Genomic DNA, 22,680 nt, shown 5'->3' with positions numbered 1-22,680 from the left:
GGGAAGCCTGGCTGTTTAAAAATAGCCAGAGCCCCGCGAACCAGCTGAGCGGCGGGGACAGCAGAGCAGCTCACAGCAGGAGTTTGCCTGGGAGTTCGCCTGGAGTGAGCCCAGTGAGGCTTACATCTTGCCAACGTCTCTGAGGAAGCTCCGTAGTAGGTAGGTGATATGGAAGGGGGGGATTCAGCTGTTGTGACCTGCACTGGATGTGCCATGTTTGTCTTTCTTCCACAGGACAGAAGCGACTTTGTCTGTACAAAGTGCAAGCTGGTCTCCATATTGGAAGAGAAGATTGAAGGTCTGGAGCAACAGGTAACGACCCTGCGTTGTATACGAGAGACTGAGGATTTTCTGGACCAAACTCAGGATAGCCTTCTAGGGGCACAAAGCTCTAAAGATGTAGAGCAGGTTGCACAGAGGAGCCAAGAGGCCAGTGAAGAAGCTTGGCAACATGTGACCTCCAGAAGAGGTAAGCGGAATGTCCGGGTTCCAGTAACACAGACACAGGTAACTAACCGCTTTCATGTTCTCTCCACAGGTACCAATGCGGAGAGTGGACCAGATGATATGTCTGGGGGGAGAAAGCGGAAGGAGACTCCGCTGGTTGGGAGGCATGAGATGCGATGTCCTGAGGTTGGGGGTTCCACGACCACCACTCCCAAGAGGAGAAGGCGGGTGGTGGTGGTCGGGGACTCTCTCCTCCGGGGGACTGAGTCATCTATCTGCCGCCCTGACCGGGAAAACCGAGAAGTCTGCTGCTTGCCAGGGGCTAAGATTCGTGATGTGACGGAGAGACTGCCGAGACTCATCAAGCCCTCGGATCGCTACCCCTTCCTGCTTCTCCACGTGGGCACCAATGATACTGCCAAGAATGACCTTGAGCGGATCACTGCGGACTACGTCGCTCTGGGAAGAAGGATAAAGGAGTTGGAGGCGCAAGTGGTGTTCTCGTCCATCCTCCCCGTGGAAGGAAAAGGCCTGGGTAGGGACCGTCGAATCGTGGAGGTCAACGAATGGCTACGCAGGTGGTGTCGGAGAGAAGGCTTTGGATTCTTTGACCATGGGATGGTGTTCCATGAAGGCGGAGTGCTGGGCAGAGACGGGCTCCATCTTACGAAGAGAGGGAAGAACATCTTTGCCAGCAGGCTGGCTAACCTAGTGAGGAGGGCTTTAAACTAGGTTCACCGGGGGAAGGAGACCAAAGCCCTGAGGTAAGTGGGAAAGCGGGATACCGGGAGGAAGCACAGGCAGGAAGGTCTGTGAGGGGAGGGCTCCTGCCTCATACTGGGAATGAGGGGCGATCAACAGGTTATCTCAAGTGCTTATATACAAATGCACAAAGCCTTGGAAACAAGCAGGGAGAACTGGAGGTCCTGGTGATGTCAAGGAATTATGACGTGATTGGAATAACAGAGACTTGGTGGGATAACTCACATGACTGGAGTACAGTCATGGATGGTTATAAACTGTTCAGGAAGGACAGGCAGGGCAGAAAAGGTGGGGGAGTAGCACTGTATGTAAGGGAGCAGTATGACTGCTCAGAGCTCCGGTACGAAACTGTGGAAAAACCTGAGTGTCTCTGGATTAAGTTTAGAAGTGTGTGCAACAAGAGTGATGTCATGGTGGGAGTCTGCTATAGACCACCGGACCAGGGGGATGAGGTGGATGAGGCTTTCTTCCGGCAACTCACGGAAGCTACTAGATCGCATGCCCTGATTCTCATGGGTGACTTTAATTTTCCTGATATCTGCTGGGAGAGCAATACAGCGGTGCATAGACAATCCAGGAAGTTTTTGGAAAGCGTAGGGGACAATTTCCTGGTGCAAGTGCTAGGGGAGCCAACTAGGGGGAGCGCTTTTCTTGACCTGCTGCTCACAAACCGGGTAGAATTAGTGGGGGAAGCAAAAGTGGATGGGAATCTGGGAGGCAGTGACCATGAGTTGGTTGAGTTCAGGATCCTGACGCAGGGAAGAAAGGTAAGCAGCAGGATACGGACCCTGGACTTCAGGAAAGCAGACTTTGACTCCCTCAGGGAACAGATGGCCAGGATCCCCTGGGGGACTAACATGAAAGGGAAGGGAGTCCAGGAGAGCTGGCTGTATTTCAAGGAATCCCTGTTGAGGTTACAGGGACAAACCATCCCGATGAGTCGAAAGAATAGTAAATATGGCAGGCGACCAGCTTGGCTTAATGGTGAAATCCTAGCGGATCTTAAACATAAAAAAGAAGCTTACAAGAAGTGGAAGGTTGGACATATGACCAGGGAAGAGTATAAAAATATTGCTCGGGCATGTAGGAAAGATATCAGGAGGGCCAAATCGCACCTGGAGCTGCAGCTAGCAAGAGATGTCAAGAGTAACAAGAAGGGTTTCTTCAGGTATGTTGGCAACAAGAAGGAAGCCAAGGAAGGTGTGGGCCCCTTACTGAATGAGGGAGGCAAGCTAGTGACAGAGGATGTGGAAAAAGCTAATGTACTCAATGCTTTTTTTGCCTCTGTTTTCACTAACAAGGTCAGCTCCCAGACTGCTGTGCTGGGCAACACAAAATGGGGAAGAGATGGCCAGCCCTCTGTAGAGATAGAGGTGGTTAGGGACTATTTAGAAAAGCTGGACGTGCACAAGTCCATGGGGCCGGACGAATTGCATCCGAGAGTGCTGAGGGAATTGGCGGCTGTGATTGCAGAGCCCTTGGCCATTATCTTTGAAAACTCGTGGCGAACGGGGGAAGTCCCGGATGACTGGAAAAAGGCTAATGTAGTGCCCATCTTTAAAAAAGGGAAGAAGGAGGATCCTGGGAACTACAGGCCGGTCAGCCTCACCTCAGTCCCTGGAAAAATCATGGAGCAGGTCCTCAAAGAATCAATCCTGAAGCACTTAGAGGAGAGGAAAGTGATCAGGAACAGTCAGCATGGATTCACCAAGGGAAGGTCATGCCTGACTAATCTAATCGCCTTTTATGATGAGATTACTGGTTCTGTGGATGAAGGGAAAGCAGTGGATGTATTGTTTCTTGACTTTAGCAAAGCTTTTGACACGGTCTCCCACAGCATTCTTGTCAGCAAGTTAAGGAAGTATGGGCTGGATGAATGCACTATAAGGTGGGTAGAAAGCTGGCTAGATTGTCGGGCTCAACGGGTAGTGATCAATGGCTCCATGTCTAGTTGGCAGCCGGTGTCAAGTGGAGTGCCCCAGGGGTCGGTCCTGGGGCCCGTTTTGTTCAATATCTTCATAAATGATCTGGAGGATGGTGTGGATTGCACTCTCAGCAAATTTGCGGATGATACTAAACTGGGAGGAGTGGTAGATACGCTGGAGGGGAGGGATAGGATACAGAAGGACCTAGACAAATTGGAGGATTGGGCCAAAAGAAATCTAATGAGGTTCAATAAGGATAAATGCAGGGTCCTGCACTTAGGATGGAAGAATCCAATGCACCGCTACAGACTAGGGACCGAATGGCTCGGCAGCAGTTCTGCGGAAAAGGACCTAGGGGTGACAGTGGACGAGAAGCTGGATATGAGTCAGCAGTGTGCCCTTGTTGCCAAGAAGGCCAATGGCATTTTGGGTTGTATAAGTAGGGGCATAGCGAGCAGATCGAGGGACGTGATCGTTCCCCTCTATTCGACACTGGTGAGGCCTCATCTGGAGTACTGTGTCCAGTTTTGGGCCCCACACTACAGGAAGGATGTGGATAAATTGGAAAGAGTACAACGAAGGGCAACAAAAATGATTAGGGGTCTAGAGCACATGACTTATGAGGAGAGGCTGAGGGAGCTGGGATTGTTTAGTCTGCAGAAGAGAAGAATGAGGGGGGATTTGATAGCTGCTTTCAACTACCTGAAAGGGGGTTTCAAAGAGGATGGCTCTAGACTGTTCTCAATGGTAGCAGATGACAGAACGAGGAGTAATGGTCTCAAGTTGCAATGGGGGAGGTTTAGATTGGATATTAGGAAAAACTTTTTCACTAAGAGGGTGGTGAAACACTGGAATGCGTTACCTAGGGAGGTGGTAGAATCTCCTTCCTTAGAGGTTTTTAAGGTCAGGCTTGACAAAGCCCTGGCTGGGATGATTTAACTGGGACTTGGTCCTGCTTTGAGCAGGGGGTTGGACTAGATGACCTTCTGGGGTCCCTTCCAACCCTGATATTCTATGATTCTATGATTCTATTCTATGATTCTATGAAGGTCAGGTCAAATCAAATCTTTGGACAGCACTAAGCAATCTAACTGTTGGTTAAACCTTGTTTTCAATGTAGAATTCAGCCTGAAGAAACTTAGCTTTTTAACAAGCTAACCACAAGCTAAATATAGGCTCTCCTTTTGTGTTCTTCTAAGACTGCAATGAATTGCACATCTGAAATAAAAATCATGGATATGACTTCTTTGAGATTTTGCCTGTTAAAACAGGATAAATTTTCAGCAGTGCCCCCACACTCCCACCCCGCTCCCTCAGCAGGACTTTGTTTTTGCACTTGTAACACAGGTAAGAAGATGCCAGGAAGAATTGAGAAAGCCATTAATGAACTTTTCCCTTTCCAGAATTCTAAGTAAGCAGCAAACGCTTGCCACATATGAGCACGAAGATGTTTTATTGCAAAGAAGGTTCAGAGAGTACTGTGTGCAGAGGAAAAGTTAAGCTTTAAAACATAGTCAGCTCCTCATCCCAATTTCTTAAAACTCGTGGAATTTATTATGTCCATTCCTATCTCAAATGTAGCAGTGAAAAGATTTTCCTCATGTAAACAGATCTGGACAGATGAACAGAATCAATATTTAGCTGGTTTCTGCAATGTTAAGATTCAAATTAACTAATTTCAATTGCACATGTACACAGTTTTATTAACTGATTTTAAAACAGATGTATTGAAATGTATTAAAACTGATAACTACCATTTTAAACCTAAAAATTGCAGCTTGTGATAATTGCATTGTATACCTGAGGGCAACAGAAATGAACACCCAAGGAAAACAAATACACAACATGCTAAGGGAAATATTTCTCTAAAATGTTGTTTAAAATGAAGTGTTATCCCTTATTTTTCATGTATTTCCCCCTTATTTATATTCAACAAAGGTGGACATACAGTTATTATGTTGCTGTAACAAGGTGCTTACATTGGCAGGAGACAAATTTTAGTGTAAATGCATCTCTACCCCGATATAACACGGTCCTTGGGAGCCAAAAAAATCTTACCGCGTTATAGGTGAAACCACGTTATATCGAACTTGTATTAGTCTCGAGCACTTCTGTTATTAAAGCAGCTCCACCCCCAGAGTACGTGTTATATTGGGGTAGAGGTGTATACGCACAACTAGGATGACGCAAGTCGCTTACACCCATCAAACTGCAGGGCGGAGCAGGCCCAAGCAATGAGAGCAGGGGAAGACAGAGATTTTCTGTTTGTAGTTCCTTAGCTCAGTGGCCTTAAGGAGAATCTGCAGTTCTGCTGGAAGTACTGATGGGGCTACGAAACGTAGGTGTTCAGAGAAGCACAGCACTGAGCAGCCCTACAAACTTCTCCACCAATGGAGCAATCTGGAGAAAACTCTCCAAGGAAAAGGAAAAGCTAGCAGAAATGCTCCCCCTTTGACCTCTCCCAGGGGAAAGGAGCAAACAAGCCCAAGTATGGTATGGAAGAGATCTGTTGAGAGTTCTTCTCAGTTGTAAGCTAGTGCTGCCTGCATGTATACAAAATGAAGGACTCCGGTGTTAGAAGGCAAAATCCAAAAAAGGGAGTCCATGCTTTATGAGCTAGTCTAAGCATATATAAAGTTAGTTTCTCAAAGTCCAGCCAACTGTTTATTAGGGCATGATTGAGACTTGTCCCCATGCCTTCATAGTTGTACGTTTGGCAGCTAGAAAAAGTATCTGGCTTAAGTCGTTGAAAGTGTCCGAGCTTTTCCTTAATATTTTTACGACTACTTCCACAGTTGTACAGCACCTAAGCACAGTGGGGCCGCAATCCTGATCAGGGTCCCTCAGTGCCACTATAACAAACAGACACATGCTATGTATCTGGAGGGGATATTCATTTAATAAACTGGAGAACCACGAGACAGTGGAACCGTGTGATGATTCTAAAATGTTATTCTACATTTTATTGATCATGCACCACTGATGAAAACATGGCTTCGGCCCACTAATCCCTCTCCCTGGAGCAGATTCTAACACTCCAAGCATTTAAGCAGTTTTAAACAGTCACCATTAACCCCCTCTTCTCTCCCCTCCACCCCCCCATAACAAAACCACACTTTGAGAAGTGTTTTTAATTTCCCCTGCCCATCCCCCACAAAACAAAAATTAAAAAGACAGCACATACCTAAACCTAAGGCAGGCCATGTTTAGTCCTAGACAAGTAGTAGGTACCAGTATGAAGTCTGATATTTGACAGCCATAAGGGATTAAAAACTGGAATTTTATATCACTGGGAAACTGGACATTTCCAGCTACCCAGTGGGACTCAGCATGCTGTCATATTCATACAAAGTCCTGAGATGCCAATCCACAATATCATGATAGTTTTAGTATAATAAACTTATTCTAGAGGTTTTTATGACTTCCTCTGAGGCACATGCAGGTATACATATGATTGATGAAACAGTTGGCCTCTATGTACATACACAAGATTATGTGTCTACAGAATTTATAGTTGATATGTGTGTTTGCAAGCACACCCAGTGAGAACACTGAGTTCTGGAACAGCTAATACCTTTTTTATATTCAAACAAGGAAGAAGGCAGTGAGAGTTTTGCCCAACAGGAAGGGATTTGGTTACTTTATTAGTAATACTACATGCTTCTGTAAGAGGGTTAATTATGAACCTGAAACTTACCACCAATGCCTTAAACTTCTTGCTTCAGGGGTCTCCAATACAGTTTGTTCTCCTAAAACAAAAAATGAGAAAAAAAATGTTTTGAAAGACTCTTCTTAAAGAGAAAGAACAACTTTCTCTGTGTGCACAATATAGAAACAAGTAATGCCACCTTTGAAAAGTGCCATTTGGCTGGATGCAGTGGGTAAAGAACAGAAAGGTTGTATATTGTAGCAATAAACAGCAAAGAGACAGCTTCCATCATTGGGCTCTGATTTCGCCAAGGCCCCTTGAGCAATGGCTTTGCAAGGGGAAGGCAGTAGACTAGTCTGGAGCAGAAACTCTGGACCAATTCAGATTATTCAGTCTGTGCATAAAGCTTTTAAGCTTGGTTGCTACACTGTTTCCAGATGTATAAAAGAGTGATATGCTTGAATATTTGCTACAGAAGAGCTTGTATCTATGTGTTGAAGAAAAAGTATATTTGCAGCCTGCTGCCCCCATTGAAACAGGGTTGTGAGCCCAGGTGCTGGAACTAGGGGTGCTGGGGGTGTTGTCGTACCTCTTGGGTCGAAGTGGTTTCCTTCATTTACAGGGTTTACAGTTTGGTTCAATGGCTCTCAGCACCCCCATTATAAAAATCGGCCCAGCACCCCTGGTTGTAAGGAAGCCCATTCTCTCAGAGACACCCCCTATTCATGGAGATATCCATTATCTCCTCCCTCAAAACCATCTTCCCCTGTATATTCCCCCCTCACAATACCTGCTTACCTACCATCAAACGTACACTTCTTTTCTAGATACATCAGATACCCCATGAACTCCTGTCATCTCCTTTGCTAAAGGACCAGAAACCTCTGCTATAAAGAAAGAGGAAGCCATTTTAAAGATTGAGTTTTAAATAACGTTTAAAGATGGGACAACCTTTTTTTTTTTTTTTTAAAAAAAGAGGAAGCACACCAATGTAGAATTATCATAGCTGCCAAATTTTTTATCCTGGAACATAACATTGTTTCTAAAAAGACCCTGCACACAAATGCGTTGTTGTATTCAGCAAGGACACAAAAAAATCCTAAGGATTTAATAGTTACTGTGCCTGTTTCTAAAAAGTTAGTACATGTTTCTTTTTTTAAAGATGCACCTCATCTCTATGTGCTACCACAAAGTCCACACACGGACACAAAGACCTTGACTGCCATAACAGAGAATTAGTCTCTATTACTGCCGAGCCATCTAGTGCTCTGAGAATCAACTTTTCTAGGGTGACATCTAAGAGAGTGAGGACAGCCCTTTATGCTAAAAAGGGAACAACTTCTTTATCTAGTCCCCAATGGATATGAAAGAACATTAACCAGCAGTAGTCAAGCTTGCTGTGATGTATAAACATCCTATGGGATTAAGAGTTGAGCTTGGTTTGTACTCTTTACCCAGAAAAGCCAAAAATTGGGATCAGTTCCTTATAAGCATCATCAATTATATTAATGATCCCGCAATCATGCACTCTATATACCAGCAAGACCCTGAATTCACACTCAGACTGGCTCAAGGCTAATTCTGACATGCAAATTCAGCAAAACATAGGGTAGAACAGCTTTAGGTCCTCTTGCCCAAATTCATCCAAGGGCTAGCCTAGCTTCTGTGCCAATAGAGGCCCCTGATGGTGGGAAGTATTTTGAGAATGTGGGCAAGGAGGTGGCAAAGTTACAGGAGTGGAAAGCTACAGTTCCACCTGGTCACCAATGAATAGTTGGCAAGACTGGCAAGGGAGAGGCATGGACAGAGCAGCAAGGGAATACACTGATTTAGTGCACCCCTACAGCAGCCTCTGCTGGGGAAATTTGAGTGCAACTTCATGCTCCTCCTCCAGCAGAAAACCCAGAAGGTCAGAAGCATCAGCAACACTTCCTTCTTTTGGGGTAAATCCCCACTGAGACACAGACATTTAGGCTGGCACAGGGAGTTGTGTAAAAAAAATTACACCCCCTTACCAGTTTGACTGAATCAAAGGTAACTAAAAAAAGCCCAATCTTTTCCATTGCACACAAAAGTACACAAAACCAGAAACTAGAAAACTATTTTATAGAAACATGTAAAAATAGAAAAACGGTAGAAAAGCATTTAGTTCTATATCTGTATTCACTGCTTTCTAGAGCAAGTGCATTCTCGTCATTCATCGTATCCAGCCCTTTAAACTTGGAGAGATGGAGAATATTTTTAAAAACAGATCTTCTGCTCACTCCTTTACTTGGAATTTTCTTCAGCTAGCAGCCTGCTCTGAACTTTGCTTTCCATATCAGTGCCAGTCAGGCCATTGGGGTGGCTCAACAGATTGCTGGTGAGATCTTGAGGGCACCAGTTTGAGTCCCAACTATGCCCGCAGTGGCTAAAAGTTGTCACTCTGTGATCACTGGGATCTGGACTAAGATCACCAGTGTGACAACCATCCACATCCCAGCTGGCACCTCCATGGGGAGTTCAGACAGAATAAAACTCAAAATGCCTTTCTGTCCCTAGAGTAGGTCCCTTCAGAACAGGGTTCAAGACCAGACTAGAAAACTGTTCCTGACACTGCCTGCACTGTATTTTTCCCCCATTGTACAAGTCGTCCATTTCCAAGGCTATTTATCTGACGCAGTGTTAAACATCTGCAAAATAAAAAAATAAAATAAAAAAGTTTCCACATGGGATCTAACGTTGCACCTGAAGCTGAAGTTAAGTTGTCCAAAAACGAAACAAAAAAAGACAACCAAACAGGTTTATGAGTGAGATCTGATGGATATCTGAGGGCTGAATGCTAAGTAGAAAGTAGGGTACAGGACTCCATCGTGCCTTGTCTGGAGAATGGGACTGTATTTCTCTACCATTTATCTTAGTTCTTGACTTGAGTTTGCTACAGAAAGAGAAAAGGCATCTTAGAGACTAACAAATTTATTTGAGCATAAGCTTTCGTGAGCCACTAGTACTCCTTTTCTTTTTGCGAATACAGACTAACACGGCTGCTACTCTGAAACCTACAGAAAGAGGTGGAAGATGGAAAGAGCAGTTTGATGTCAGTATCTAGTGGCCCCAAACATCTGAGTCAGATCAGTTAGCAAGGCCTTCAGAGGCAGGTACACGTACTGCTGATACACACTGCATTTCTTAATCCCTTTATTCGCAGAATGTTGGGGTGGGATTCTCAAAAGCACTCAGAGTTGGCCTTACTCTGCCTCTCATTGAAGTCAATGAGAAAACTTCAATTGACTTCAATGGGAGCAGAGTTAGGCCAACTCTGAGTGCTTTTGAAAGTCACGTTCTAGAAACAAAGCACAGAGAAAGTGCTCTGGTTAAGAATGCACCCTTCTCCCAGAGACTAGAAGAAACTATCCTGTTACATCCCAGGCAACAGCCAATCAGTGTCTGTTGACACAGAAAAGATGACCTGACTGTACTGTGAGCAGCGAAGCGGGAAAGCAGAGAAATCTGAAGTCTCATTAAACTAGTGTATAACTGTGGTTTTCCAAGAATCTTCTAAACTTTCTGGTACTCAGATATTGCAGCATTTGGTGACTTATAAACACCCACAAGAGGCAAACTCAGGAAAGACTCTACGGCCATGACTCAGCATATGCTTAATCTTAAGCAAATAGTCCAATTGAAGCCAAAGGGTCTACTCATGTGCTTTGCTGGAGTGGGGCATACCTGAATTACACTATGGCTCTGTGGAAGAGGTACATCTCAAGAGAGGTACAGAGGGGCTTTTGGGATTCAAAGTTGTTCAGTCCAATTCTCTCACAATAGTCTTATCCTATAGATGAAGATGAATGCACAGGTGTTTCTCTGCATCAATATTCTTCCTCAGTGCTGAACTGATATATCCAAGTCCTCCCCTGTGGCTTGAAATAAAAACTTATCTTTTTCCCCACCCCTTTAACGTTACCAGGATGTTAAAACTAGGGTTGATGGCAAAGTAATGGTGAACCATGAGTATCAGACTACCCAGAGCAAGTTCAGCAAAATGTCCCAGGTTAACACTTCATACAGAAAAGAGGACTGCCTGCACACAGATCTGGAGCTAGAGACACTGGTGTACTGAGTAGTATCAGGACTTCTCATGAAATCTGAGGGGCTGTCAAATCACCTTGCCGACCTGTTTTGTTTGGTTTAAAAAAAAAACAACCCACACACACACACAGTCCAACAGATTTTCTGCATAACAAGACTCCTGTATAGGGTTGCCAAACCTCCTGGATTGTATGGGAGTCTTTAGGAATTAAAGATTAATCTTTAATTAAAGACTGTCATTTGATGAAACCTCCAGGAATATGTTCAACCAAAATTGGCAACCCTATTCCTGTACAAATATCAAAGCATGAGAGCATTAGAGAAAAGAGACTGGAAAGTTTCTGTCCCTAATCTGGAGATGGTAACTTTCATTATCCAATTCTGTATTTAAGTGGACTACTTTTGTTTATACTAAAAGTATAAACTTTCCACTAAAAGTGGAAAGCAGATCTGACCTTTCCTCCCATAGCATAAATATGTAGAGATACTCTGCACTTCTATAATACTCTTAATGTATAGCTCTCAGAGTACTTTACAGAGCATAGGGAGGGAAGTTTCAGAGTAGCAGCCGTGTTAGTCTGTATTCGCAAAAAGAAAAGGAGTACCCGTGGCACCTTAGAGACTAACAAATTTATTAGAGCATAAGCTTTCGTGAGCTACAGCTCACTTCATCGGATGCATTTGGTGGAAAAAACAGAGGAGAGATTTATATACACACACACAGAGAACATGAAACAATGGGTTTATCATACACACTGTAAGGAGAGTGATCACTTAAGATAAGCCATCACCAGCAGCAGGGGGGAGAAAGGAGGAAAACCTTCCATGGTGACAAGCAGGTAGGCTAATTCCAGCAGTTAACAAGAATATCAGAGGAACAGTGGGGGGTGGGGTGGGAGGGAGAAATACCATGGGGAAATAGTTTTACTTTGTGTAATGACTCATCCATTCCCAGTCTCTATTCAAGCCTAAGTTAATTGTATCCAGTTTGCAAATTAATTCCAATTCAGCAGTCTCTCGTTGGAGTCTGTTTTTGAAGCTTTTTTGTTGAAGTATAGCCACTCTTAGGTCTGTGATTGAGTGACCAGAGAGATTGAAGTGTTCTCCAACTGGTTTTTGAATGTTATAATTCTTGACGTCTGATTTGTGTCCATTCATTCTTTTACGTAGAGACTGTCCAGTTTGGCCAATGTACATGGCAGAGGGGCATTGCTGGCACATGATGGCATATATCACATTGGTAGATGCGCAGGTGAACGAGCCTCTGATAGTGTGGCTGATGTGATTAGGCCCTATGATGGTATCCCCTGAATAGATATGTGGACAGAGTTGGCAACGGGCTTTGTTGCAAGGATAGTTTCCTGGGTTAGTGGTTCTGTTGTGTGGTGTGTGGTTGCTGGTGAGTATTTGCTTCAGATTGGGGGGCTGTCTGTAAGCAAGGACTGGTCTGTCTCCCAAGATCTGAGAGAGCGATGGCTCGTCCTTCAGGATAGGTTGTAGATCCTTGATGATGCGTTGGAGGGGTTTTAGTTGGGGGCTGAAGGTGATGGCTAGTGGCGTTCTGTTGTTTTCTTTGTTGGGCCTGTCCTGTAGTAGGTGACTTCTGGGTACTCTTCTGGCTCTGTCAATCTGTTTCTTCACTTCAGCAGGTGGGTACTGTAGTTGTAGGAATGCATGATAGAGATTTTGTAGGTGTTTGTCTCTGTCTGAGGGGTTGGAGCAAATGCGGTTATATCGTAGCGCTTGGCTGTAGACAATGGATCGAGTGGTATGATCTGGATGAAAGCTAGAGGCATGTAGGTAGGAATAGCGGTCAGTAGGTTTCCGATATAGGGTGGTGTTTATGTGACCATCGCTTATTAGCACCGTAGTGTCCAGGAAGTGGATCTCTTGTGTGGACTGGTCCAGGCTGAGGTTGATGGTGGGATGGAAATTGTTGAAATCATGGTGGAATTCCTCAAGAGCTTCTTTTCCATGGGTCCAGATGATGAAGATGTCATCAATGTAGCGCAAGTAGAGTAGGGGCATTAGGGAACGAGAGCTGAGGAAGCGTTGTTCTAAGTCAGCCATAAAAATGTTGGCATACTGTGGGGCCATGCGGGTACCCATCGCAGTGCCGCTGATTTGAAGGTATAGTGATCACTTAAGATAAGCCATCACCAGCGGCGGGGGGGGGGGGGAAAGAGGAAAACCTTTCATGGTGACAAGCAAGGTAGGCTAATTCCAGCAGTTAACAAGAATATCAGAGGAACAGTGGGGGGTGGGGTGGGAGGGAGAAATACCATGGGGAAATAGTTTTACTTTGTGTAATGACTCATCCATTCCCAGTCTCTATTCAAGCCGAAGTTAATTGTATCCAGTTTGCAAATTAATTCCAATTCAGCAGTCTCTCGTTGGAGTCTGTTTTTGAAGCTTTTTTGTTGAAGTATAGCCACTCTTAGGTCTGTGATCGAGTGACCAGAGAGATTGAAGTGTTCTCCGACTGGTTTTTGAATGTTATAATTCTTGACGTCTGATTTGTGTCCATTCATTCTTTTACGTAGAGACTGTCCAGTTTGGCCAATGTACATGGCAGAGGGGCATTCCTTCCATTGTACAAGTAGGGAAATGGAGGCACAGAAAAGATTAAGTGACTCACCCAAGATTACAGAGAGCAGGAAATGGAATTCTGATCTCAATTCCTAGTTCCACATGTAATTCACTAAACAGCTGCTGTTCCACAGTCCTGTACTACATCTCTTACTTGGGCAATATCTGTAATGAATGCTGGTGGAAAGTGGCACCTGTCCCTACTGAACAGAGGTAAAGTTAGCAGTTCTGGATTACCTGTTTCTTGTAGGAGAGATTAAGAGTAAGGCACTCTCAGACCTAGTCTGCACACAAACTTGAGCTAGTTGTAACTAAATCACACCTTTAGTTAAACCAGTGAAAATCCCTAGTTGGATATGTATATCTGTTTATACCTGGTTCTCCAGGTTTAAAAATGAAATTAAGTGTATCCACATAAAGTTGCATCAGTTTAACTAAGTCAATTTAACACCCCCCCCCCCGGCAAAACAAAACCAAAACCCAGAACAACCAAACTTTTAGGTAAAAAAAGTTTAAATTTGCATAAAATAAAAGCCTCAAACACAATACGAGCTAGATACAAATAGAGAAATATGTCATAATGCTTCTCGTGAAAACAGTTTAGATTAGCAGTAATGAGAGGACTAGCCAAAAAATTAAACTAACTCAGCAGCGCTATTCTTTAAAAATCAAAGCAAAATATTTTTAGAGGCTCCCAGTACAAGTCCTGTGGTGTAGAGACATTTCTTGTAATCTAACACCTCAAGAAATTTAAATTATCAGGAGCTACTAAACATTGTGTAACACCCTCAAGTTAGAATTCTAACAAATTTCCTTAATGTGCTAAGCATAACAGAGCTTATACCTTGGCAGAGAGACAACACTGAAGCAGCTTGCCAAAAAGCAGAGCTACATCATGACAAATCCACTGTAACAACTTCAAACCCATATTAAAACAAAAAAAAAAAAAACAACCCCCACACAGGATTTTGGCTTTTTATTTTTACAGCAGTGCTGTTGCATCACCAAGGTGAGTGAAACAGAAGCACTGAGTTACATGCCTCTTTTTCCAACCCCACACACAATGGTATGTGGCAAATTAAAGACTTAAGAGTTGCTGAGTCACACTCAATAAAGTAGAATTGTGGTAACCGAATCTCCCAAGCATTTGGATTAAAGCATATAGAACTTGTTCAGGCAACAGTATGCAATGATCTCATTAAACTTTGTGCATGGTGGGGTTTCTTATTCCCAGAATTACTAGACTAAGCAACTCCATATTTTATAAAAAACCAAAAAAAAAAACCAAAAACACCTTCACCCAGCAGCACATGCTTGTTTCTCCATCCCAATTTCTCCCCCTCCATTTTACCCCTCCTCCATTTTATTCTCATTATATATGAGGTCTCCAGGCTCTTGTTTCCCTTCCCTCACTACTCTGGAATTTCCTTCCCCTTATTGAGTGCTCAGTCGTGCATGGTCCTGAGCACTCTGACTCCAATTCACCAGAGTCGCATTGGCATAAATAGGACAATTACTTATTTAAAAATAGACCACATGGCTAGTTACTTCATTGGATTATGGCCAGCATGCTCAGCACCTTGCAGGACCAAGCCCTTAGAAAGATATGGGATATACAGAAAAAATGAGAGACCGTATTTATTTTAAAAAAGGGGGGGAAATCAGATCTATTACTGGTCAATTCAATAATGTTTTATTCGTATTAGAATAATCATTTTTACTGTGGTAGCTCTCAGGGGCCCCAATCATATTCAGTGTACTGGGGGTTGTATAAAACAACAGAAAACATTCACCAGCCTTAACAAGCCACATAAGTGTTGTGAGAAGAACATGTAAGAGCCCTCAGGTTTTTGGCAGAGGAAAGCCCAGGATGGTCAGACAAAGAACTAGTGCCAAGCCTGTAAGGAACGGGGAGAGAAACTGGAACACTAACACAACAAAGCAGCCAAAGAGGACCTATGCTAACAGGCAAAGGAGACTCACTCAATAACTGATGTAGGCTTCCCAGTAGTTAACTCCCAGTCTTTCCCTCCAGATTTGTGCTTTTCTTTACATGTGGCTCTCCCACAGAAATGTTAACCCCTGGGCATCACAAACTTTCCATTAATCAATATTACTTACAAATCATCCATTTCTATAGAATAGTTCCCCGCTGCCTTCTGTTTGTCTGCTCACCCCAGGAAACAAAATAACCTCCAAATACATTTTAAAAATACACAGTCCACAGGCCTGTGGAAAGACAATATTTACTATCTCTCTTTTATCAGGATAAGTACTACTGAGATGAATACAGCAAATAATATTTTTGATAAATTAATTCACAGGAGATCATCTTGAGAAGAGGATTTTCCATCCAACAATGTTTTCTCTACTGTCCAGCAGATTGCATCATATTCTAATTAGCTTTGCCCATCTTAAAAACACTAGAATTTAATACACTGGAATTTTGCCAGAACAAAACCCAGTCAAACACCATTTACCCTCTAAACGGTAACTGGAGAAAGCTATCCACTCATCCCATCTGCAAAAGCTATCTGTAACTCTAGTTCGCACTAGGTGCCTAAAGGCGACCCTGTTTCCAGGGTAGCATATTACGAGCAGCCAGGATTTCAGCAAGACTTGGAATAAAAGAAAATGACCGGAACTTGGCACCTGGATATTCTTATGCGCCAGACTAACTCGATCACACATTCACACACGTATTAATCATCGCAGCAATTGGTCAAGATCTCATCCCCCAGGATAACATTCTCCAGATTTCAACCAGCACAAGCAGTTTATTTCATGCAGTGAATTTCCTAAAGACCGAAGGACAAAGTAACAAGAACTCGTCAGCTTTGTTCCCCAACTCCGACCATCGCATCAAGGTTCGCCCTACACCACCCAGCAGGAGAGGCGGCTGACTCCAATCTCCACCATTGCCTGCATTTATTGGGGGGGAGGAGAGAGAGAATATAGCGATGTAACGATGGCGGGGGGCTGGGGCACACAATACCTTCGCTCCCTTTCGGGAAGTCTCCAAATCAGACGGGGGGGCGGGGGGGGGACGGGACGCTAAACCCATTCGTCATCCTAACTACTACCACCTGGGTGACCCGACCTCTCGCAACCCCCTCTACCGGATGCAGCGCAAGCTGATGCAATCGGAAAGCGGCCGGGAAGAGACGCACCCCGCACAAAGAACACGCCGATTCGGCAACGACGACGCAACCCCGGCAGCGCGGCGCATCTCCCCAGCCAACGTGAAGCCCCCGGGCTGCCCATGCCCCTTCTCCCTCTCCCCGCTACCCCACAGCCGAGCTCTCCCAGCCGCACGCCGCTGGGGCGGCTCCGCCGCTTGCGCTTGCCTGGAGTGACAGGAAGAGAGAAGCGGCGGCGGCGGCGGCGGCGCGAGTCCCCCCGCGCGTGGGCTGAGACGCCGGGCCCCGCAGCTGCCTGCCCCGCGCGCGCGCGCCTGCGAAGCGAAGTCTCCCAGCCGCTACCCTCTCTAGCGTTTGGAGGGGGGGAACGCGCGCTGATTGGCCGGGCCGGGGGCGGAGGGGGACACGCCCCACCAATAGAAAAGCGGAGTCGCCCCCTGCGCGTGTGTTCAGCCGGGTGAGAGTCCGCGGCGCCCACGCAGCCGCGTCCAGCCTTTGACTGCCTAGGGAGAGGACGCAGCCGAGGTCCGCCCCTCTAGCCCCTCAGCTAAGCCCCAGCGTCCCCTAGAGAAGGAACGGGGCTCCAATATATATATATATTTTTTTTTGGTCTTCCACCAATCCAGGGAGCTAGCTGCAGATTTGCCCCGGTCCTGCAACTGGACTTGTCCAGGCAGGCCCCTTTGTCCACACGGATGCCGTGACAGGGGTAGGGTCGTACATACACCAGCTCTGCGTTGCTGAAAGCTGCTGTTACTCTAGTGATGGGTGCCAGCAGAAGAACCTGGAGGGGTATTAGTGAACAGATGTAGAAATAAGTTATTTTACAGCATTTCACACAACAATAAATAAGGAGGTTTGGTTTTGTGTTTTAATGGGCAAACAAGGGTTGGATCCTGAAAGGTACAGAGCACTCAAGCCCTGGCTCAGGGAAGAACTTAAACGCATGCTTAACTTTAAGTATGTGAGTAGTCCCGCTGGATTTAACCATATGCTGCAGCAGGGACCAGAGCGTTCAATGCTTTGCTGAAAGGGAGTCTTCCAGTTGAAGCCCTTTAAGGACTGGGGCCAGAACCTTGACAATACTTGGACACCTATGAAGCCCTTTAAGGACTCAGGCCAGACCCTTAACAATATTTGGACACCTAGCTTCCAATGATTTCAGTGAGTTAGGCACCCATATACCTCTGAGGATCTGGGCCTCAGTCCCCAAGCTAAGGAAGACACAAGCAGGCTGCCACAGTAGCCTGGTGATGTCAATAATTCAAATAAGCAGTGAATTTGTAATTGAGGTTCTACATGTAATTTAGAGATAGTAGACCAGCAGCTACCTGTTCCTGTAGGAGAAGCATTTTCATCCAATCTAAGTTTGATCTCATCTCTCCCACTCATTGTGGGGAATACATCCAACTCCTGTAGCAGCAGCTACTTCAATTTGAAAAGAAATAGCACCACTCCTACCCACTAAGCCAGTGATAAACAAGGAATTTCAAGGCACATGTAGCTCTTCATAATATTACATGCAGTTCTTGTCTCGGGGTTTAATAAGATGTCAACCCACATGATGCACCAATTGCTTTGGAGGAAAATTTAATCGGCAATTTAAAATTTACACAGAATAGCACAGACTGTAGCAAACAGGATTGCACCAAAGTATATACCTCGCTCAACAATTTTTCCTCTGAACAAATAACCCTGCAAAGCCCCAAATAGCAGTTAACTGCTCAAGCAAAATGGGCAACAATATTTAGCATTTATATAGGGTTTTATAATCAGTGCCTAATTACCTTGTAGTGTGTTGTGATGATTAATCCTCATCATCATCCCCATTTTACAAATATTGAAACTAAAAATGGTTAAGACCACAAAGAGTCAATTTGAGCCACAACTGGAAACCAGCTTGTGCTTAGTTCTGGTGATGCCTTTTCATTATTGAGTAGCTCCTCGTTGCCAAAGTTTACGATTGGCTGCTCAGCAAAAGAGCTAACTCAGTTTCAGTCAGATAATGTGCAACTCTAACACCTCACAGCCACAAATTTGCTCAATATGTAGAATTTTTAAGGGCCTTCAAAACTAGTTCTGGATGGCTTGGGAGGAGGGAGGTGGATGAGAAGTATAAACTAATGATTGTTAGGAAATATCACAGACAAACATTCAAGTCCTTCTCTGCAACATAAGGGCTAGAAAGTTACCAGTGGGCAGAACCACCAAGAACTAAAAGGACCATCCCCCCCACCCCCAAAAAAAAAAAAAAAAAAGGGAATAGTGTGTCCTGTACAGAGTAGTCTGCAAGAACAGGAATGAGACACAGGAGGTGCAGCACAGGAGACTTTAGAGTTCCCAAGTTTTGACTGTTCAGTAAGTGGCCACATCCTGCTCACTTTATTTGTGTGAATGGTATTAGGGATTATCTTCACACACAGTTGTACTAGTTTAATTAAATGTGCAATTCCAAATAGCCATATTGGTACAAAAAGGCTGTTTGAGCACTCAAATATAAACCTGACTTACAGTAGTTTAACTAAAAACCTATTTCTAATCCACCTAAATTAAACTGAAATAAGCCACTAAGGCCTGGGCTACACTTGGGGGGGGAGAGGGGGTTTCGAACTAAGATACGCAACTTCAGCTACATCATTCAGATCCGGCAAGTAGTGAAGATGAACCCTAAGAGAGCAGCTATACAGTGATTTAAGTTACACCAGTGCAATGTGTATGTGCAGAAAAAGCTTAAGCCTCTTTGCTGCCTTTGGATCTGGGTGCTAATTAGTGCAAACTGCAGTAAGTGTATTTGACATATCAAAATATTTTAAAACAGATTTTAAAATAATCCAGGAACAAAAGGGTAAAGTATGCAGATTGGCCACCATTACAGATAAACACCATAACTGTACTGTTAAGGAAAATCAGCATGGTAAATCATGTATTATAGGGGGTTCACTCCTGACATCAACAAGGACAAAGACTGGACCTGTGATACATATGGAATCATGAGATATAGGTTTTGCTGATTTCCATATACATGATTTACTATTATAGGCAATCGTTAAAATAAACAGTGACTATGGAAAAACAGAGACCCCACTAAACAAAAAAGCCTTGCTGACTAGTCCACCAACCAGGTCAAAGATGTTTATGTATATACAAAGTAAACAGTTCTAAGTTTGTGATATATCAATTTAGTCAGAAAGGAGAGAGACATTTAATATTTCTAGTTACAATGAGTATATTTAATTAGAATTTAGGAATTCTACTTTCAAAAATCACTATCTAGAACAGAGGCAAGGCTCTGATACTGTACAATAAACATTTAGCTCCCAAGTAGCAGAATTATTACTTCTTAAAAAAATTCAAAGATGCAGCTCTCAGGCACTGAAGGCTTTTAAAGTAGTTTCTACTCTGCAGAGTGAGATTATACATGTGTAGGATAAAAGCACAGGAAATTCAGATTTAACCTGTCTGTGCGGATAGCTTGAAATGTAGTGACAATGTCAGCAGAGGAACCAGCTACAATCACTAACCCTTGACTGAAACCAATTTACCAAGTTGTGTTGTACAATGACAGGGAGAAAGGGAGTGTGTTGGGCTTTTAAGACACTAATTACTTATTTCCTAAATTGTGCAAGCTCCTTCTGTCATGTTCTTAAATAAAAGTGATGTGGTATTAGCAAAGACTGATTTCTACAATCATATACAAAACAGATCCTGCAGCCTTTCCTCAAGTACAACCCTTATTGATTTGCATAAGGAAAGACCGTGGTCTCCACTTGGTAACACCTGTGGCCAAGTGCTATATATGGCTTTATAATTGTTTTTAGATTGAGGAAACAAATACCATTCCCTAAAATATTTAAAAAAAAAGAAAAAAAAAAGAGATCTGTCTCTTAACAAATGAACATAAGAGTTTAGTTGACAGGTGGGGTGTTTAAAATTTTTAGCACCTGACAACCTTGCTGGCACAGTTTTAAAGAAAAGTGTCTGGTTTAAAAGAAGGGTTATGTTTCTATTACTTGCAGATTATGTACCAAAAAAAGCTTTATTTTGAACAAGTTCTCCATTTGGTTTTACAGTCTTAACATACATCATATTCATGGACAAGCAGCATTTTACAGAGGAATCAGATTTGAGACTAATACAAGTAAGAGGAAGTCACTTGGAATTATGAGTTTATTTAAAATTAAGCATATCCAGACATCAAAGGTACCATATGCTGTCATTTACTTGAGATTAAGAAGTTCCATGAGCTAAAAGTGATGTTTTTCAACAGAAGAAATCTTAACATTTGGATAGTCATGAGTAGCTACCTTTAAAAAAAAATATTACCTGTTCTACACTTTGTATATGGGGAGAGGGGGATTAGGATATTAAAGTGAAGTTTCTGCATTTCCATTAATAAGCTTAATTAGCAATTTTAAGTGGCTTCGAGGAAGTGACATTTGTGCCAAGTCCTTTTAAAAGTTCACACTGAACAATTTCACTAATGTAGTATGCAGTATTACAGGTGAAGGGCAAGGCTACAATGAAAAGTGAGTTTGTGCTAGATGTGTTCTTGTGCTCTCACTAGTCAGGTTGTGGAAATGTAAAACTGTAAACGCTTTTCTTCCTTGTGAAATTCAATGACATCCCCTGGTTTGCTATCAGTGTCCCTGAATGCACGTTTGAGTTACGTTATTAATTCACAAGGCCACAAAATGATACATTCAGTGGATTTCAATGAGAGAGAAAAATTTTGAAGTAAAATAAAGCAAACCATGAGAAACTGTGGTCTTTACAATTCATTTGTGATGTGTACAAGTTTAGGTCTTGTTTACAAACGAAAGCTGTACCAGGCTAAAATGATTTAAATAAACTGGTACAAATCACTGTGTAGACACTGGCTTATATCAGTTTGGCTAGTTAGCAACATAACTTTGTGGTGCAGACAAGGTCTTACACATGCTGTTTGCCATGTGAAACAAGAAAATAATCCCTGATTTGTAGGCATTGCCTGAATGCACATGAATACCATCCGTATCTTGCAATCTAACTAGAAAAGGGTATTAAGTAACACAGAATGTCACTGAAGAGAAAATGGGTAAATCTTAACATGTACATTGAGATGAATTAGAGGGCTAAGAGTTAACAATTTCAACTTCTCAACTGGTGACAGGGGCACCCCCAGGTTTCAGCTCATTGCGATACTGCCACTCAAGGTCCTTGAAACACTGTTGAAGTCCTTGAGGTGACAGGAAGCCAGGGCCTAATTTCTAGTGTATTGAAACATAGAACATCAAAGCCATCTTTACACATCATAATGGTACTGTAAGAGAAAAGCTTCTTTTGCTTTGCCCTTAGCCTTTAAAACCAAGTTTCTGTATGTGCTGATTTCCCCCCAACCTGGTTAGTGAAGGCATTCTTCACAAATCTGGGAATAACTCAATTTTCATTTTGGCCCAAAAGTTCACCTTAAAGAGGTATGATGTGTAAGATTTTCTGATTCCCTCCTTCAGTATTAATCACTATTTGCCAATTCTAAGTGCCAGCGAGTGCGGTCTTTTCTTACTTTATCATTTGGGGATAAAATAAAAACAAAGTTAATTATTACCCTGGCCACAAAATGTCTATATCCACTGAATTTAGAGAGAGCTATTCTTCAACAATTTTTAGGCAAGTTCTCATTAATACAAGCTTTTGAAAACACTAGTAGCATTAATCAATTTCCTCCCTTTCTGAAAGCTAAATAATTCCTGATGTACAGGAATTTGTAACTGGTGGATACTTTCTACAACTCTTTATGCTATTTCATGGATCGATAAGCAGACCGGGATCCAAGTCTGATTATACATCTTGTAAAATCAGCTACTGTACAAGTTGTATAGCACTTAAGATGTTCCAGCAACTTGTAAGTTAGAGGCTTTAGCGCTAGAAGCAGCACTGAATCCCATAAAATGTATTTTGCTTTATGAAGTACAGCTATGATTCACAGTTGCAATGAAGAATGTAGATAGAGTAAGCCTAAAAATAACTTAACTTCAAAATATAATAAAATGCTCTTGTCCATTAGCTTTGCTATGCAAGTGCCTTATGTAGGAAAAGATACTTTTAACTACAGTTCAGA

General features: G+C 43.2%; 1 protein-coding gene across 1 annotated transcript in view; it reads right to left on the bottom strand.

Annotated features, from left to right (window-relative positions):
- LOC119855182 (cystathionine beta-synthase-like) overlaps window positions 1-17,016 on the bottom strand; it is a 62,512-nt gene extending 45,496 nt beyond the window's left edge. Inside the window, 2 exon segments of the mRNA XM_043506654.1 lie at window positions 6,832-6,883; window positions 16,791-17,016. The gene's annotated coding sequence lies outside the window, so the exon portion shown is untranslated.
- Between the last annotated feature and the right edge of the window lie 5,664 nt (window positions 17,017-22,680).

This window comes from Dermochelys coriacea, chromosome 1, assembly GCF_009764565.3.
Source record: "Dermochelys coriacea isolate rDerCor1 chromosome 1, rDerCor1.pri.v4, whole genome shotgun sequence".
Taxonomy (NCBI): domain Eukaryota; kingdom Metazoa; phylum Chordata; order Testudines; family Dermochelyidae; genus Dermochelys; species Dermochelys coriacea.
The sequence above is the reverse complement of the archived record's forward strand: the minus strand, read 5'-3'. Positions and strand labels throughout refer to the sequence as shown.